General features: G+C 42.0%; 1 protein-coding gene across 24 annotated transcripts in view; it reads right to left on the bottom strand.

Moving 5' to 3' along the window:
- The window catches only part of FYN (FYN proto-oncogene, Src family tyrosine kinase), a 106,659-nt gene that overhangs the window by 60,684 nt on the left and 32,454 nt on the right, over positions 1–13,521 (bottom strand). Inside the window, exon 1 of one of the 24 annotated variants that reach the window (XM_083433687.1) lies at positions 13,369–13,480. The exons of 20 other annotated variants lie outside the window; for them this stretch is intronic. The gene's annotated coding sequence lies outside the window, so the exon portion shown is untranslated. Of the gene's footprint in view, positions 1–13,368; positions 13,481–13,521 lie in introns of those variants that run through there. 3 more of the 24 variants (XM_083433684.1, XM_083433695.1, XM_083433675.1) reach the window with 3 other exon arrangements.

The raw sequence follows: 13,521 nt of genomic DNA, 5'->3' as shown, positions 1-13,521 counted from the left end.
TCTCACTCTAGGTAGCACTACGGCTTCCAGTCATAGACAGTTGCAAGTATGTAGGAGTTGGCAAGAAAGTCTCAGTGGCAGAGGAAGTCTCTAGGCCACCAGGGGTGTGTGTGTGTGTGGATCTGCGTTCACAGCATTGTGCATTGGACACCATGGGGCCAACATCTTGGTCTGAATGCCTGGGCCCATACTACATGATTTGGCCTAAGGGGTATGACATGGGATAGCCTGCTGCCTTGGCTGATGTTGCGCATTGCAGTGGTGGGCTCCCCAGATGCCCCGATCGTAACTGTAATGACAATTATGTGGTCAGAACTGTTGGAATGGCAGAACGGGAGCGGTGCTTTGAAGCCTGCACAAGTCAATCACACTTGGAAGAAAATGAACAGGGTAGTGCAGCGCAGTGTTGGCACTCTAGGGTCTGGTGATTTCTCATCTTGGCATTAGATTTGACAATGGGGCTCTATACAGACCCACTGGGGTGCACTTTCTGCAGGGAGAAATGAGGGCTAGCTGCTCAATGTGTGTAATAGCAGCAGGGATTGGTTGAAGATGCAATTGGTTTGGCAGTGAGTCAGTGGGAAAGGACTAACTTGTGTGGTGGATAAAATATTAGGTTGGATCCTTAGTCTGTATGGATGGTGAGCTGGGAGCACCCCCCCCCCGCCCCGGTCCAAGAAATCAATGTATCCTGTTAAAGGAATCCAGGGTGGGGGTGCTTCTGTCCAGACACCCAGATGGGCGCTGAAAGGCCACAGCATCGCCAATATTGGGCGGGATTGCCCTGATTTGATGTACATCATAGGGCAACCCTTAAGCTCGGTTAAGCCTGTCAAACAATAAAGCAGCAGACAGGCAATTTGAGCCAGGATACACACCCAAGGCATGTGCCTGTAATCAATAACGTTGTGGCCTGTTTTATATTCCAAGTAGTTGTCCTCTGTTTATTTGCAATTTCACCATGCCTTGGCCCACCACCCATTGCTTTACTGTGCCTGGGGCCCACAACATCAGTCTCACATACTACATGCTACACCACTTTTGAAGGTCAATAGTGCTTCAGAATCAGTTTATGCTACAGCATGTTGGATGGATGTTGCTTTTCCAAGAAAGTCCTGCAGGACACACAAGCCTTTAGGCATGCCTCAAGTAGCTCCCCTAATTGCCACTGTTACCTCCTAGCTGTGCCTTGCAAGTCTGAACAACTTAATCTGTAAAAAAAATTGCTAATATTTAAGCATTTAAATTCAGTGGTCTGATTAAGAAATTAAGACAACAAAACATTCAAGCAAGGGGCTATGCTTAGGCTGCAGAAGATATTTGTATTCATTAGATTTGAGATGAATTGTTTTGTTGCTGTTTTTAGAGCTTTCTAAATTGCATATTATAAACGGCAGACAGAGTATGTTGTTTTTCTCTCCCTCTTATGAGTGTTGAAATTGGGATGGGAAAAGTATTACTGCCTGTGGCATGTATACTAATCCCACTGTTCTATCTGGTCACAACTTTTTGGTAGTTTTTTTTAAATCTGCAGAACAAGTCGGGCCGAAGATGGCAGCAGGTCAAAATAAATGAGGATGTATACCATGAGAAACAATGCTTCTCTCACACTGTGTTCAACTTTCTTAAACTACTGTTTGCTTCCAGTTAGAAAGAGTATTTTATCATTCATGAGAATGAAAGTTTTAATAATTCCTTGGGTATAAAAAGCATTAAGTTCTAGCATAACCCACACACACACACACACACACACACACAGCAGGCCAGGAATCCTTCATGACTTCAAAACAATTCCATAATAAAAAACTTCATACCAAATGTTTCAGAGTGTAGCCAGGAGGCTACCAAAGTTAACAGGAAGACAGTTGCCTTCTAAACTTGTCACAAACTGTGTACAGAGTTAGATCAAACTGAAAGCACGCTCAGGGGTCACAGAATGCCGATCAGCCATTGTGGCACACTAAACAATTCACTGCAAGTTCCACTTGCCTCCATTTTTATTCAGGCATCATCTCTTTACACTGAATGAAAGAAACACAAGCCAACAAAACCTGCTTCCTCTTTAAAATCGTTTTAGCTGCTGGTCCCCCCCCCACCTCCAACCACAACAAATATTGAAACCGAGACAAGATCAAGGATTGATGTTATTCCAAAACAACTGAAAATTAACTGTCAAGAGTGTTAATTCATTTGTTTAAATTTATAGTATGCCTTATGTGAAAGTCGAACCTAGAAATTGTAACTTCTTACAAGATAGCTAAGCTAACTGCATTACAAATAATTCACTATATAGTCTTCCCCGCTTGCCCTTGAGGAGGCAAGAGCTCACACTGAAACAGGCACATACTATGAGGCAGCCACATACCGAGCATTTTGCAGATGGGAACAAAAAACCCATTTATAGGATTCTTTCAATGAATGAACTTATGTCAATAGAGTGAGTTGTTTATAGCTTGAACCATACTTGGTGACTGCCCTTTTTAAGGAATCACATTTCACAACTTGAAAACTCTTTTGAATCCCAATAACTTACAACTTACAAGTTCTTGTTCCATTACACATATTCTGCCACCAGCAGACACAGAATCTCACTGTGTTTCCAGCAAAACTGTGCTGAACACAGCAGCATTCTTATACTTGCACAGTATTATCAATTATTTTTCATTTCAGAGCTGATTGCTTAGGACTCTCTCTGTTGTGTTCTAATCAGGGAAATAATATTTTGCTGCAGTATCTACTGCAGTTACTACTAGTCTATCAGCCACACAGTTCATATGGCCCACAGATCAAGTGCTCAGTACAAATCACTTTCCAAGAGCAGAAGAACATCATTGTCCACTTGCACATACTAATTCAAAAAAATTAAATGCATTTTGCAGGCCATTTCATTCCCTTAAATCTACTAAGGACTTTAAAAGGACTTTCTGTTTTTGTACAGAGAGGCTCTCTCTCTCTCTCTTTTGTGTGTGTGTGTGTGTGTGTGTGTGTGTATGTGTGTGTGTGTTGAGAAATCTACCTCACAAGCCAAGCTTTTTTCTTCATGTAGGAAAGAACAGCAGAAGCCTTTGTCTTTTGTTCAAAAAAGAATCGCAGAAGCAGAGCTCCGAAGATGCACTGGGGCTGCTAGAGTTACAAGACTTCAGTTGCTAGATCACAGACATAGGCTCAGACCAAGGTATAGTAACTTTTTATTGTGTTCAGATGTTGCAATACAGAGCGGCCACTGGAAACATATTACATTTCCGTTCTCAATATCTATTCTGGTTCTCACAACACTGCAGAAATGATGGCATTTATTTACTATTCACATCTACATCATTTAGTACCAGGCTATCTTAAGAACCACCATCTCTCTTTAAGATCATTTAAGATCTCTCTCATTTGATCTCTCTCACTTTAAGATCATTAGAGGTGGTCCTGTTAAGAGTACCCTTTCCTTCAGACAATGGTCCTTCCTGGTGGTTCCCCTCAGGCTACGGGATGTACTAGAGACACTTACTGTGTCCACTTTCTCTTGGCATGTATTTCAATTCAGCCTTTTTCTGATTAATATGTTGTTTGGCCTTTCAATTTTTTAAAAACTACTATATTATTTGCATGGATTGTAAGGTAAAAGGTAAAGGACCCCTGGATGGTTAAGTCCAGTCAAAGGCGATTATGAGGTGCGGTGCTCATCTTGCTTTCAGGCCGAGGGAGCAGGCATTTGTCTGCAGACAGCTTTCCGGGTCATGTGGCCAGCATGACTAAATCGCTTCTGGTGCAACAGAACACTGTGACGGAAGCCACAGAGCATAGAATTGCTGTTTACCCTGTAACTTTATTTGGAGCTTTACTGTTATTTAAGTGTGATTTCATTCTGAGGATTTTGCTCTTTTCTTTTCTTTTTTTTTTTTTTACAAACAACAAGATGAGCTTTGTTGAATTTCAGAATCATGAATTGAAGGTATGAAGTTGCATTACACCAACTCTGACCATTGTTCCATCCTCCACTGTACTGTCTGTTCTAATTGGTATCACCTCTCCAAGGTCTTGGGTCAAGTCTTTCCCAGGCTGGTATCTGTGATCCTTCTAACTGGGGATCCTGGGAACTGAACCTGGGGCATTTTGCAGGCATATCATGTGTTCTTCCCCATCCCTTCCCTTCTGATGTCAGACAAGCAGCCTGATTGAAATAGGCGGCTTTTCTGATATTATTTTAGGAAGCCCATTTACAGAGCTATGCTTCACAGTAGTTCATTAGAACCACCTTCCCTCATCTACACCACTGAGTATCAGGACTAAAGCATGTCCACAAGTAGTAGATTTAAGCTAAGCAGGTAGATTTAAGAATTGCATTTCGCATTATTTGTAGCAGTGTTACCATGAGCCACCCCATGGTCAAGACTGAACTACACCCTACCATTCCTTAAAATATTGAGTGCTTAAGAAACATAAGAGCAAAATGTCTGTCCATGTTGCAAGTCCAAAATTCCTGTTGCTTTCAAGGAGAACATATATTTATCCAATATTTTAGAATTGTAATTCAAAGAATACAGTAATCTACTTACATTTACAACCGGCATTAGATTTTTTTGTGGACTGCAATTCACATTTGGATCCAAGACAATTCATGCACTTACTGGGCCTATGGCTGGCTTCTTGCTAGGTTGATGTTTTTCATCGGCCTAGACTCAAGAGCGTTTGTGGTTCGCATGAGTGCTCTGTCACAATGTGATACATTTCCTGTCTGGAAAGCAATTCGGCGCAGGAAAGAGTGTTAAAACCCACACATAGTATGTGATGACTGAATATCTGCCTACTACACCTTGTGCACATACGTGTTGCACCTGCAAAGACACAATTGCATGCAGTTTACGGGCTCCTGTAAATCTTCCATAAAGTAAGATAGGTAAATAGGTAAAGGTAAAGGACCCCTGGACGATTAAGTCCAATCAAAGGCGACTATGGGGTTGCAACGCTCATCTCACTTTCAGGCTGAGGGAGCAGGCTTACATGACTAAACCGCTTCTGGTGCAACAGAACACCATGATGGAATCCAAAGCACATGGAAATGCCCTTTACCTTCCCATCGCAGCCATGTGATTATCACACATGGCATCCCTACACATTGGGATTTACAATTTTCCTTCATTGAAGCTTTCTACGCAGCTTCCTTCACTGTCTACACAGAACATAGATTTTTGTTGACATGCCTCAGCATGCCACTGCCCGATCCAATTCTTCTTATTTGTACCACAGCCCTGAAAAGCCTTTTGTGCCCATGAGAGAATATTCTGTGCACATGGACAAGTCCTAGGGCCTTCCTAGTTAAATGGCTTTAGTGTATAGGGCCGTCAAAGCTCAAGTTTTGGGAATGCATATTGTGTGCTTTTCAGATATTTATTTTCCTTGCATGTATTGGACATATAGCTGTAAGTAATGATGACACACAAAAGGTTTTCATTTGTTAATGTAATTTTATTTCAGGCCTTGCTTCAGAGGAAGGAAACCTTGGGGAGCTACAATATTTACTCTGAAGTTCAGAATGCTGACATGTAGCAAATGTTCCACAAAACGGATTCGCAATAGCTAAATTCCCTATAGGGAGCCAGCATCAACATCGTGTTTGAAGATTCGTCCCTCACATACTCTCTCCAAAAAAAGAAAAGGAAAAGTGTCAGAGCAAGCAACTGTGAGTCCCAGCTGTTCAAACCGTTCATTTTTCATAGCAATCCTATTCTTAGTCTGGAGCTCAATGGCATGAAAAGAAATATTGCCTGAAAGAGATTACTTTTCTATGGCAGTAACACTAAGCGCAGTTACTTGAAAACTCAGTGTGGCTTACTTCCAGTTAGACATGCAAAGGATCATGCTGTAAAAATGCAATTAACTCTGTGAAACCAATCTATAAAACTTATTGGTTGCTTTTTTTAATGTCATAGTAATATTGGATTCATAGTGTCTACTTGCTGACAGATGCCTAATGGACAAAATACAATCCTACCAGGGTCTTTTTCTCCTCTAAGCAGCTGGACGCATTTTCATGCGTCCAAATATCCTTTGGCACTTCCTGGCACTGTAGTACTTTAAAAATGTACTCAATAGGTTTCTGTTATAGACCTTCTATGTAACATAGACTACATCCCCACTCCTCTCTACAATGTGTTAATTGTTACCCCTCTGCTGCATAGCTCTAAATGGCACAACTGGCAAATTACTGTCTTGGTAAATAAGGTCGTTTTAAAATTCAAATTTTGCTAGGAAATAAACAGTGCGGCATAGGAGGCACAAACATAACAAGTACAAATTAGTAGTTGTATGTGCAAGGCCCATATATGATAGATAAGAAATAAATATTATCTCGTATACATAAGGTACTGTATTTTTCTCTCTATATTGTGTGTGCGTCTTATGGAGAGAATGCAGGCGGGAGGCTCTGCTCAGCGCTCGCTTTAAAGAACCGCATGGAGCATGTGCTTTCTCCTCAGGGAAAAGCCCCCAAGAGATGCACACACATTCCGTGTGCTCTTTAAAGGGAGCGCGGCTCTTGGGGGATGAAGGCTCCCCTTGCCAGGGAGAGGCTGCGCGCGGCTATCCCATAAGCCAGGACAGCCAGTGGGATCTAGCTATAGTTAACTTGGGGTACGGTTATTCGAAGTGGTCAAATCTTTACATCACTTTCTTCCCATTAGAAAAGCAGCTGTTTTGCCCAACCATGTTAAAGGACAACAACTTTTGGTGAGTGAATGAAGAGACTGCCAAAAACCATGATGATTGTGGAGCGCATAAAATATTGCTGTTAGAATCTATCCTGACACAGCTCTAATGAATTAAAAACAGGATTAGAAGGAATTAGAAAAGCAACACAGGAAATCAGTATAATGGTGTGTACCACTCCAACCAACAATGTGGTGGAATACAGATAGCTGTACTGAATACAGGAAATGTTAACTTACAGCTGAAGCAGCATAACAACAGACTTCTCTTGGTTTTGTAGTGGTTTGGTAGCCTCTTTGTGTAAGAGAGGCTTTATCTAGAACTTCTGATACACATTGTGAAGACAAAACTGGCTTCAACAGTTTTCCTGCCATAGCTGATTTAAAATGGTTGCAGAGAGTCACCCAGTCTGGGCTCTGATGATCTCCTGCAGGCCCCCATCTTCTCTTGTGACACCACCTGTCTGTTCCTAATCACCCTATTTTCAGCTGCATAAAACTTTCTGGAAAAGCAAAATTTTCCATTTTCTGAGTTCACTATTAATAATAAATGAATTCCCATTGCAAAGTACAATATTAAAAGTAAAAGAAACATTTCAAAATAAATGTGTCTCTAGGGCATTTTCCAGTGCAAACTGAAAACTTTCTGATGCAAAGTACAGTATCAAATGCAAAATTTCCATTCAAAATTTTAGGGAAACCTACATTTCTGCTCCTTCCTCAGCCTGTTTGAGGTGTCCTCCTCTCCACTGGCATAACCAACTGCACATTGCTTCCTAATTGCCGTGCTGTGTAGCCCACCTTGGGGAAAGCCTATTTTTCTTGGCAGAGAAGGCAGTGGCTTAAAGGCAACTTTCATCCTGTGTTCCTTCTACTGCAGCGTTGGAGAACCCTTTTGGCTCCACAGACCAATTTTAGCATGTGTGCAGGTGTACCTACCTGTTGATCACCTGACATCAAAATAACAACAGGTGACTGGATGCTCTGCAGTCCCAAAGTAGGGACCTCCAGCAGACTTCTGCTCTACTGCCTAACATCAGTTGAATTCTGCTTTCCATTGCAAATACGCAACCAGGAGTGAACCCAAATGTGCAGCTGCATCTCTATGAGCATGGTTTGATGAAAATGGCCTTGTGGGCCAAAGCTGAAGTCCTGTCAAGCCACGTTTGGCCTGTGGATCTGAGGGTCCCCACCACTGTTCCATTGGGATGGGCCTGACAATGGGTCTAATGAATACAGCTGACTACTTTCAGCCAAGGCAGTACCGGTCAAAGCAAGGCAATGGCAACACTTTAGGTTGAGGGGGGGGGGGACACACACCACTATATACACTATCTACCTTTGCAGAGGATTCAGCAAATCAAACACTAAGGAATGTGCTGCCATATCTGAAGGGAGGAGATGAGAGAAAATCACACCTGTTGCTTCCACTGTGTGTCAGGCCTTATGGACGGCTGTGAGGGTCCAAACATTAACATCCTACTCTCCATCATATTATGTCCTCATCTTAAAGATATCTGATGGCAAGGAATAAAGGGACAAGACACCACAGATATAGTGTGAGAAAATCTTGCAAGTTCTGTTCACATTATTCACCTTGCAATGATATACAACTCCTTGAAAACTAGAGGATATAAACTCTCCCTACTCACAAAACACTACCTACTCAACTGCTGCCAGTGCTCCAAACTGTCCACATGAGGCCTCAATTCTATCACTATTGAAAAACCAATGTAAAGGAAACTGAGAATGCAAGAGGAAGAGGTTATTGTTTCTGTTTTTGTATGGGAGCCATAGAAAGGGAAATATACCAAAGTCTCAAAATGGCATTCAGATTCATCAAACCATCATCTCAGCTTACTCAACAGTCATATTAGCGACATTTGTAATGAAAAGACAGAATGAAAAGATACTTATATCAGAATATGAAACTTGTAAACAGTACAGTTCCCAAAAAAGGTTTCATCTTCATTTAGAACTGCATCTTAAGTAGCCACGATGGAATCTGTATCCAGATTCTATAGTTTCAGTAGGATTTAAGCAGCCTATTTGTGCAGGATTACAACATTGACAGTGTGTGTGTGTGTGTGTGTGTGTGTGTGTGTGTGTGTTTTAAGGCAGCAAGAATGGTTTCCTGTAATTCCCCACTGCTGCAATGGAAGAGCTCTATCCTGGAATGAGAAATGGGTTTTAGGAACCTGCATACAGGTAAACAGGTAGCAAGCACTTGTCAATAAGCCCACAAAAGTCACTACCCTGCATTTTTATTTGTCTTTTGCAGGCCAAGTCACAGTAAGCTGGGGTCACTGTGGTAGGGGCACAGGAAGCAACAATGACATGATAACCTTTTGCGATTGAAATGGCCAAAACTTTATCAATTACAGATGTCAGAAGGCTTTGGCATAAGCATTGGCTTAGAATCCTGAATCAACCATCCCAATTGCTGGCTGATTACTTCATCAGGGTCAATCCTGGTTTAGGAATCCCCATATACAGGCAACCCATGCAGGATGCCATTTGGGAAGTTCTGTGACCCGTTAGCCCCCATCTGGGCATACCAACATAATCCTTCCCCTTAGACTCCCTTATCAGGGATCACCCTCACCTGTAGCTACAATAAAAGCCTCTTAGTAGGCTTCACAGCTGACTACCAAGCACAAACACTCAAGTGAGATGGACAGAACTAAGCATACCTCACTTTCCCAGCCCACTCACTTTACTTTGTGAAATTCCTTGTTGACTATGGCTATTAGGTAAGTATAACTGTTATAAAATGTAAAGCTGAACAAGCAATCTTCAAAGTATCAGGACAAAGTGGGGAGTAAAACAGGGGAGCATGAGAAAGTTGTGTTGGTTCAAGTGTTAGGTGAAACGTAAGTGAGAATGATAGCTATGATAACCAATGCCAATTCCAATACCTGATTGCACATAGTGGGGAACCTGAGGCCCAGGCATGAAGGCGGCACTTCAGGTGTCTCTATCTGGCCCTCAGGACCCTCCCTAGGCCACATCTCCTTCCCAAGCCACATGTCTTATTCCCAGGCCACACCCCTCACTCTCTCTCCTCCGCATCCTCCTTGAGTGCCCTTGTGTGACTGGAGCTGTGATAATGCTTCCTGCTTGCCTCGATTGACGGTGTGTGGGTGTGAGTGTGTAGAAACTTCCAACTTTTACAAGGCTGGAACGAAGCCCACTGTACAAAGGTAAGAGCCACATCCGTTGTCACACCCATTTGTGCCTCTGCCTCTACCAATATGCAGCTCCTGGAAGGCTCCTACTGAGAGCATATAGCCATCAGGCTGAAAAGAATTCCCCACCCTGATCTAGTAAAAAAAGAAAAGGTCTAACCAAGAGAGCATTGTTAAAAAAACAAAACCAAAACAGCCTGCAGGTGCAAGCCTGGATTAAGACTCCTTCAGAACACTATTAATTATAAGAAAACATTTTTATTTCATTTTTAAAGGAACTGTGCTTAAAAAAAAAAGCCATTATTTTAAAAACTGAACTGGTTTTTTTTAAAAAAATCTCTTACACAAAGCCATTCTTGTAACGCTAATGTCTTCTTTTTGAACTTGAGCAATAGATAGCTACATCACACCACAGGAGGAGAGAAAATGCCACCATGTGCTTCAAATGTCAGCCTTGTTCTACTTTGCTTTGACATTAGAAGTCTGGCAAGATATTCTAAACAATTGCAAAGAGCTCAGAAGAGAGCACTCTGGAATTTGATAGAGTGGAAGGGTAGCCACAATTTCAGAAGTATTTAATAGGGGCGAGCAGTGACCACAAGATTTGCCTTGTATCTGCAGTGTTTGAGAGCATCCTGATCTGTATTGTTTAGATTCAATTCTTCATTTGGGTCCAAATCTGATACGTTAAATCTGCAGCTCTATTTTATCCCCATATAACGGGGGTAAAACATATTGTTATTTCAACATCTCTCATCCACAACACTGTGATTGAAATGCCCTGGGAAAGTAATTCCCAGTGGAGAAGATGGAGAAATGCTATTGGATGACAGAGAGAAGGCAGAACTGCTCAACACCTACTTTGTCATTTATCCTCACCCAAAAGGAAAGCGGTGCCCAACCTTGTGATAATAGAATAAACAATATAAGGAGGGTGCTGCAGCTCAAGACAGGAAAAATAGGTAATAAGGGAACACCTAGAAGCCTCAGCGCCTAGGGCTTGCTGATCGAAAGGTCGGCGGTTCGAATCCCCGTGGCGGGGTGCGCTCCCGCTGTTCGGTCCCAGCGCCTGCCAACCTAGCAGTTCGAAAGCACTCCCGGGTGCAAGTAGATAAATAGGGACCGCTTACTAGCAGAAAGGTAAACGGCGTTTCCGTGTGCGGCTCTGGCTCGCCAGAGCAGCAATGTCACGCTGGCCACGTGACCCGGAAGTGTCTCCGGACAGCACTGGCCCCCGGCCTCTTGAGTGAGATGGGCGCACAACCCTAGAGTCTGGCAAGACTGGCCCGTATGGGCAGGGGTACCTTTACCTTTACCTTAGCTACTTTAAATGAATTCAGATTTCCAGGGTCTGATGAGCTTAACCCAAGGGTGCTAAAGGAGCTTGTGGATAGTCTCAGAAGGTCTCTCCATAGAAGGAAAGGATTGAGAGGCTTCCCTGCTCTTCTGTTACAACCAAGTGCTACCGAATTCTCTGCATCAGCATTACATGAGATTTCAGAATACCTGTGGAAATTACTTCCATACATGCATGTAGTAACACATGTAGAAACAGCCCAGGTAAATGAAAATGAGTTTTTGGAGATCAACAAGACAGACTTAGCTCAAGACAACACTATGCTCAAGCAATTTCTGCAATTCATTTTAAAATCTGCTCATCATGAGTTTCTTTTCTGAATATTTGATTTTTACAGGGTTATTCATTCAGATTTCATTTTCTTTTATCCAATCTTCTATACAAGTAATGAACCAATAAACCAAGATGACTAAGTGCTGACCTATTTCAATCAAATGTCTTAATTTGTATTAAATTAAAAGTGTAGGAGGTCCCTCCTTGGCCCCTCAAAGCACCAGATGCTGCTTGTAGCTTCCCTCCAGCTTCAAGCATCAACCTTTGTTTAACTGGTGCTGTCACTATACCTAGTTTCCTGAACTGCATGCATGTACTTGGGTCCCTATGAAAGCTATGGTGTACCAGATCTATATTTCGTGCTGAATAGTTCTTCTCAGAGTCGGGGAAAGAAGGGTTGTCGGGATTTAATATGCAGGCAAAGGGATAACACAAAATGAGACATTGAAAGTAGGACAAAAAGTTAGAGACAAGGTACTTCCAGGCAACCTGCTTACTGAACATTCATACTAATTTGTTTGCACGAGGATTTGTTCTGATTTGTGTGCAGGGAGTTCAGCAAATGTTATCCCACACTTTTCAGGGCCTTTCACTGTTACTGTACTTTTCTTATTACAAAAAAATCTGATTTTGAGAAGTAAATTTCTTGCAAAATAGTTCCAAATCAATTCTAATTGTGTAGCCTGACTTTGATGATCTGTGATTGAATTTCAGCAGGAAACAGTGACACAGTCTGGAGGTGCCCAGCAACTGAGGAAAAGGAAAGGGAGGAAATATAACCTGACCAAATAAATCGGTTCACACCTCTGCCACAATCAAAGCTAACAAAGACCATAGAATGAACACCAATATAATGTAGACCAGAGGTCTAAAAGCACATCCATCTCTGCAACTATGTATGTCTGGGCCTCAATGGTGTCTGGGAAACCACTGTCATACATTTCTTGTATACATACATGTGTGCAAGAGCAGCCAAGAAACACACCTACATGGTTTTCTATTCATCATTTTATCTATAACTGACACAAAATCATCAACACACAAGGACGTTGCAATAAACCATTCTGATGTTTCACAATGATAAGACCTATAAAATGCCTTCCTTTCACACACAGAGCTCACACAAGAAGTAATGCACAGCTTCCTTCACTCTCATTATGTCTTGTTCTTGAAATCAGCATTTCAATGCCTATTATTTTGTTCAACCTTGTGTTATTAATGCTGTTTCTACATCCAGCACAGATAAAACAGGCACATTTTTTTTCTTACTTACAGAAGTTCTTCTAAAATAACATAATGAGGGAAGCAAGATAATCAGGAAGTTCAAGTAGACCGGAGATCTCAATTAGATTCAGGGTGTATTCTTTAGCTTTTATTAATCCTTTTGTATTGGTTGAATGCCACCGAAATAGACATTCTTCCATTTCTCTTTGAAAGTACGCCAAAGAGTAGAAAATACCATATACAGTGGTACCTCGGGTTACAGACGCTTCAGGTTACAGACTCCGCTAACCCAGAAATAGTACCTCGGGTTAAGAACTTTGCTACAGGAAGAAAACAGAAATCGCGTGGTGGCAGCGGGAGGCCCCATTAGTTAAAGTGGTACCTCAGGTTAAGAACAGTTTCAGGTTAAGAACGGGCCTCCAGAAGGAACTAAGTTCTTAACCTGAGGTACCACTGTACAGTTACAAACAGGAAGAAATGACCACACAAATAAAAGTTAACAAGACATGCATCGCCACCGCTACTAGTCTAGCTGTGCTTTGGTCCTTCTTCCCACACACAAACTGAAAGGCTACATCGAATATATCTTGCCCAGGTGTTACTATGAATTCACAAGGAAACTTTTACCAACCTGGTGCCCTCCAGAGCGGCCAGCAGCGTCCTGACCAGTATCTCTTGAAAGGTCTCAGTAAATACTCCCTTAAAATCTAAAATGCATAAAACACTGTTTGCTCTTCTCATTTGCAGTGGCTCAGTCTCTCATACATTATATAATCCCCCCTTA

This window comes from Podarcis tiliguerta (assembly GCF_965153285.1).
Source record: "Podarcis tiliguerta genome assembly, chromosome: 3".
NCBI classification, from domain to species: Eukaryota; Metazoa; Chordata; class Lepidosauria; order Squamata; family Lacertidae; genus Podarcis; species Podarcis tiliguerta.
The sequence above is the reverse complement of the archived record's forward strand: the minus strand, read 5'-3'. Positions and strand labels throughout refer to the sequence as shown.